At 44.8% G+C, this 6896-nt stretch overlaps 1 long non-coding RNA gene across 1 annotated transcript; it reads right to left on the reverse strand.

Annotated features, from left to right (window-relative positions):
• Positions 1-736: 736 nt before the first annotated feature.
• LOC120973700 (uncharacterized) lies at positions 737-2566 on the reverse strand. The gene is made up of 2 exons (XR_005769025.3): positions 923-2566; positions 737-840 (listed from the first exon to the last, which is right to left on the reverse strand). It is a non-coding gene; the product is annotated as an uncharacterized lncRNA (long non-coding RNA).
• Positions 2567-6896: the final 4330 nt, after the last annotated feature.

Here is a 6896-nt window from a genome sequence, read left to right on the forward strand (position 1 = left end):
ACATCATGTGAATTTTTTTATGACTACTTTAAATTAAGTGCAGGTATTCCAAGGCAGCTTGGGCAACATCGCCTTGCTGGTGCATTTCGATGATCTTTTTTAGTGCAGACTGAGCAACATCAAGCCAAATTAGACAGCAAAAATAGTACTGCCAACATGCACCTCCTCTTGAGTAAAATTGACTAAGCTGAATGCTATGTCCTACCGATGGCAGTGCTAACATAAGCAAATGCTTTCATGAAGCAAATAACCAGTCTGTGGCATTTTAATAAGCTTGGTCAGTACTGCATGAAGGCTGAAAACTAATATTTTACAATTGTTCCCTCCATTCAAACATAAACATTACTACCAATGACTGAAAATAAAATAGATGGCGGTGTCTCCTTTTCCCCATCCCCTCTCCACTGAGAGGTCAGCCATGATCATAGCTGATTCAAAGTGATGATATACATTTCCCATATGAACATGTTACGCGGAGAAGAAACTGCAGAAATTTCTCAAAAATGAAGGTGAATCCACATATGCTCTGTATTTATGCAGTGGTTTAGTGGTATGACTCTGCTTGAGAATGTGCATGCTGACGCAAACTATTATTTATGCATGCATCACGCCCAAATAGATCTCAGTTTGCTAGCCTAACTAATCCATTCATGTTGCAAAAAGAAAAAAAAAGGAAGAAAGAAAGTTCAAGAAGATGGATATGTTCACAGCTGGATATAACAGGTTCAGCTTAAAATAAATAAAAAATGGTAAAACCCAAGTAGATAAAATAATCCACTGTTCTGCCTGTTGACATTGGTAACTTGCCATAATATGGAATCATTTCAGAGTGCCACTCACCTACATCAAGTATAGTTTATAGCAAGCATGCAAGTATTGGCAGTGTTAGTTACAGAAAAGGATTGGGAGCAACACTATGCACCTTCAGTTTGAGAGCTTGTTCAAAAACCGTCGAAGGGAAGCTCTATTTCAGTACGGCCTCTTGGCCACTGCTCTTGGCCGTAACGTGGTCACCTATGCATGTATTGTTGAGAGGCATGTCCAGCAACATTGCTATGTCATCTGAAATAGAACAATTTACAAAATTATGTAGCAAGGGAGATACCTAATTACCTTTTCCCGATAACACAATCTTAATCAAGGTCAAAGAAAGAGAGAACATCCAATGATTAATCTTGATTGCAATTCATGTCTAGATTTACTCCGTTGACATTAGACTTTAGAAATGCAATTGTTAACCAAAGACTGACATTATAGCTTTATCAAGTTACTCATGATGGACACATACAGAGTCAGGCTATAGCGATTAATCAGGCGTGTAACTGAACGGAATTATAGCAAAACGAATTCGCCGCGGTGGAATCTTGTAGCGAAATTGTTCTCCGGCCTCTCCTTCGTCATGCTGCTCAACGTCTCTGCCAACAAACACATAGGAGAAATACCGCAGCACAGGTAGATCAATACGCTGCCGGGGAGCCAGTACGCCAACGACACTGACCTATGCTACGTATCGGTGCTGCCATGCAGCAAGCCAGGCGGCTGATCGCGGGCACGGCTAGGCGGCGTGCTTTCCCGCGCCCGAGATGGTTGCGTACAGGCGAGCGCTACATGACGCGACTCCGGCGTCATGGAAACGACCAAGAGCCCTGGGGTGGCGAGGTGGCGCATGAGCATGGGCACATATATAGTACCTCTGGCTTCTGGTCGCCTCACGACACGAACGACGAGGCCTGCAGTGTCACAGTTCCCTCCGTCCGCACTCAGGATCCACCCATCATCGAAGCGGGGGGCCATGGGGGGCGGCCGCAGCCAGCATGAAGGGGCCACAGGAGTCAAGGGCCATGGTGCTGACGCTGTTTTGTTACCGAAGCGTGAGGCGGAGGACGACATCCGACGGCCGTGCTGCAGGTCTTCGAAGCGTCCGCGGCGAAGATGACGCGCCACAACCTCTCGTCCGCACCGCCATGTCCCTGCACCCCTTCTGCTTCTACCGGCAGAAACCGAAGGCCTGGAGGTCATCAGGTTGTGTTCATGTGCTGCAAGCCTTCCGAAGATTGTCGACGCCGGTGGTGTCCGGCAACAACGGCCCGATGGAACTCACGTGCCCACACACCATTGTCGTGTTCATGACCGCCGCCATAGTCTGCAATTCTGCATACACCTCCCTCCAGGCACCTTCTTGTGGGCGGCACCGCCGCCGACGGCACGGACGTCGCCAGGGTTGCCGACCATGATCTTCCGGAGATCGTCGACCACCGTGAAGACCATGTCGGAGGTAGCGGCGATGGAGGCCGCCGTGTCCGCTAGGCACACTCCAGCGGCGATCAGGGCCTCTGCCCTAGCCGGCGTGCGCACATATGCCACCACCGCGTACCCGACGGCCTCGCTAGCTGAGACTCCATGACACCTCTGATCGGTGGAGCAGGGACTGAAAGGGCCAAACAAGACGGAAGACGGGGTAGAGGAGAGAGGGTCAAGGTGAAGACGGCTAACACGTGGTCGATCACAGCAGCCGCGAGCTTCAAGCGCAGACTGGTTGGATGGGCTACCGCTACTCCACGGCGGACTGAGGAATGGCGATGCTGGGGGTTAACGGCAGGGCAGATTTTATAGGTTCATATAGCGGTGAAGCGGTGGTTCAGTCGTGCACGTATTTGCTACGATCCTTCGAGAGAGATGTGGATAGATGGGGAGAAAAGTGCTAAATTTTTTACAGCATCCTACAACGTGGCAGGGCCAGGGAAAAAAGCTGCACCTGCCCACACTAATCCGCGATGGCCGAGACAATTCTGGACATGCAAATGCAACAACACGCAGGCACTGCATACACAAACTGCCAAAAATGCTAGTCAGCAAGATCCATTTGATCTATGTAGGCAAATCAGATACATGCACTCAAGCACAAACTCACAATACAACAAAAAGAATGTCTCAATCCCATGTAAAATCATTGGGCACACCCAAGATCCTACCCAGCCAGATCCCCCACTAAATAAGGTGTCGCCTCCCCATTGGCCCAATTTTTACTGATAGGAAAAAGTCAAGAAAACAAGGAAAAGAAAACCTAGCCAGGTTTAGTATATGTATAATGTCCACCTCAAACTTGAATGCAGTCATGGATTTTGTCTTAACAGTAGTCATGATTTTGTCTTAACAGTAGTATAGAGTGATATTTGTTGCAAAGAAATCATAAGCCGCAAGCGACATGTTGTGAATTAAAATGATTGTTTTATCAATGCATTAAATTTGTTGTTCCATGGCAACACACGGGCATTCAGATGTATCTAGATGGCAATGTTTATTTCTGTTTGGTATTCCAACGAGCATAGACTGGTAAATTTATATATTTTATTATCATAACATATAAAATACAGGTATTTATTTTTGTTATCACTATATTCAAGATAAAATTAATTTAGGAAATGGAAGGGATGTGTCCGGCTATTTTACTTTTTGTTTTATGCTCTGGTGGGTGTACGGTTTGTACGGTGTGTACTCTCCATTACATATTTTAAGATCTTTGATGAGAAGTATTTGTGCTAATTACATATATTGCTTATGCAGAATGGGTATAAGTCACGGAAGAGGTTTTTATTATACTTTCTTAGATATTATGCGAACGAAGCTAAAAACAATATTTCTGATATTGCACGAGGATTTCTTAAGCACATCAAGTAGATCTTAATTTCTAAAGATTTTTAGTGGGATAATAAGTCTACATGTATACATCTTCCAATTGTCTTTTTGTTAATAATTTACATTGCAAGTAAAGTGTACTTCAATTATTACCCGATTATGTTTGTGTTATCTTTTCTTTAATATATAAAATTTAACATGCATTATGTTTATATAACTTTAGCAAAATATTTCAAAAGCCCGTGGCAACGCACGGGCATTGTACTAGTCTTGATAATGATGGGACTGGAGATGAGTCAACTTTAGTTAGAAGGGGTCCCAAAAATTCGGAGTTTTTAGATCTTGATGCAAAAATTAGTAAAAGTGGGATTGAAGAGGTCAAAACTTTAGATATCAATGAACCCACTATTTTGGATTTCAAGGAATTTAATTATGATAATTGCTCTTTGATAGATTGTATTTCCTTGTTGCAATCCATGCTAAATTCTCGTCATGCTTATAGTCAAAATAAAGCTTTTACCAAACATATCGTTGATGCTTTGATGCAATCTTATGAAGAAAAACTTGAGTTGGAAGTTTCTATCCCTAGAAAACTTTATGTTGAGTGGGAACCTACTATTAAAATTAGAATTAAAGATCATGAATGCTATGCTTTATGTGATTTGGGTGCTAGTGTTTCCACGATTCCAAAAACTTTGTGTGATTTGCTAGGTTTCCGTGAATTTGATGATTATTCTCTAAACTTGCATCTTGCGGATTCCACTATTAAGAAACCTATGGGAAGAATTAATGATGTTCTTATTGTTGCAAATAGGAATTATGTGCCCGTAGATTTCATCGTTCTTGATATAGATTGCAATCCTTCATGTCCTATTATTCTTGGTAGACCTTTCCTTAGAACGATTGGTGCAATTACTGATATGAAGGGAATATTAGATTCCAATTTCCGTTAAGGAAAGGCATGGAACACTTTCCTAAAACAAAATAAAATTACCTTATGAATCTATTATGAGAGCTACTTATGGATTGAATGCCAAAGATGATAATACTTAGATCTATCCTTGTTTCTATCCCTAGCTAGGGGCGTTAAACGATAGCGCTTGTTGGGAGGCAACCCAATTTTATTTTATTTTTTTGCTTTTTGCTCCTGTTTAGGAATAAATTTTTGATCTAGCCTCTGGTTAGATTTGTTTTTGTGTTTTAATTAGTGTTTCTGCCAAGTAGAACCAATAGGATCTTCCTGGGTGATAGTTATTTGATCTTGCTGAAAAAGTCAGAAACTTTCTGCTCACGAATATAATTGTTTAAACTCACCAGAGCGTGATAAATTACCGATTCTTTTTGCAGTGGATCAGTACGCAAATTGTCCAGGTTGTCCTAGTTTTTCAGGATTTTGGGAGTTCCAGAAGTTTTAGAAAAAATCTGATTACTACAGACTGTTCTGTTTTTGACAGATTTTGTTTTTCGTGTGTTGTTTGCTTATTTTGATGAATCTATTGTTGGGAATCGTAGCATAATTTAAAAAATTTCTACGCTCACCAAGATGCATCTATGGAGTCTACTAGCAACGAGGGGAAAGGAGTGCATCTACATACCCTTGTAGATCGCGAGCGGAAGCGTTCCAATGAACGTGGATGACGGAGTCGTACTCGCCGTGATCCAAATCACCGATGACCGAGTGCCGAACGGACGGCACCTCCGCGTTCAACACACGTACGGTGCAGCGACGTCTCCTCCTTCTTGATCCAGCAAGGGGGAAGGAGAGGTTGATGGAGATCCAGCAGCACGACGGCGTGGTGGTGGATGTAGCGGGTCTCGGCAGGGCTTTGCCAAGCTTCTACGAGAGAGAGAGAGGTGTTGCAGGGGAGGAGGGAGGCGCCCAAGGCTGTTGTGTGCTGCCCTCCCTCCCCCCCTTTATATAGGCCCCCTGGGGGGGCATCGGCCCCAAGAGATGGGATCTCAAGGGGGGGCGGCGGCCACAAGGGGGGAAGGGGTTGCCTTGCCCACCAAGGCAAGGGGGAACTCCCCCCCCCCCTAGGGTTCCCAACCCTAGGCGCATGGGGGGGAGGCCCAAGGGTGGCGCCCCAGCCCACTAAGGGCTGGTTCCCTTCCACTTTCAGCCCACGGGGCCCTCCGGGATAGGTGGCCCCACCCGGTGGACCCCCGGGACCCTTCCGGTGGTCCCGGTACAATACCGGTAACCCCCGAAACTTTCCCGGTGGCCGAAACTGGACTTCCTATATATAACTCTTCACCTCCGGACCATTCCGGAACCTCTCGTGACGTTCGGGATCTCATCCGGGACTCCGAACAACTTTCGGGTTTCCGCATACATATATCTCTACAACCCTAGCGTCACCGGACCTTAAGTGTGTAGACCCTACGGGTTCGGGAGACATGCAGACATGACCGAGACGCCTCTCCGGTCAATAACCAACAGCGGGATCTGGATACCCATGTTGGCTCCCACATGTTCCACGATGATCTCATCGGATGAACCACGGTGTCGAAGATTCAATCAATCCGGTATACAATTCCCTTTGTCAATCGGTATGTTACTTGCCCGAGATTCGATCGTCGGTATCCCAATACCTTGTTCAATCTCGTTACTGGCAAGTCTCTTTACTCGTACCGCAATGCATGATCCCGTTACTAACGCCTTAGTCACATTGAGCTCATTATGATGATGCATTACCGAGTGGGCCCAGAGATACCTCTCCGTCACACGGAGTGACAAATCCCAGTCTCGATCCGTGCCAACCCAACAGACACTTTCGGAGATACCCGTAGTGCACCTTTATAGTCACCCAGTTACGTTGTGACGTTTAGCACACCCAAAGCACTCTTACGGTATCCGGGAGTTGCACGATCTCATGGTCTAAGGAAAAGATACTTGACATTGGAAAAGCTCTAGCAAACGAAACTGCACGATCTTTTATGCTATGCTTAGGATTGGGTCTTGTCCATCACATAATCCTAATGATGTGATCCCGTTATCAATGACATCCAATGTCCATAGTCAGGAAACCATGACTATCTGTTGATCAACGAGCTAGTCAACTAGAGGCTTACTAGGGACACGTTGTGGTCTATGTATTCACACATGTATTACGATTTCCGGACAATACAATTATAGCATGAATAATAGACGATTATCATGAACAAAGAAATATAATAATAACCTTTTATTATTGCCTCTAGGGCATATTTCCAACAGTCTCCCACTTGCACTAGAGTCAATAATCTAGTTACATTGTGAT

Source organism: Aegilops tauschii, chromosome 2 (assembly GCF_002575655.3).
Source record: "Aegilops tauschii subsp. strangulata cultivar AL8/78 chromosome 2, Aet v6.0, whole genome shotgun sequence".
Lineage (NCBI taxonomy): Eukaryota > Viridiplantae > Streptophyta > Magnoliopsida > Poales > Poaceae > Aegilops > Aegilops tauschii.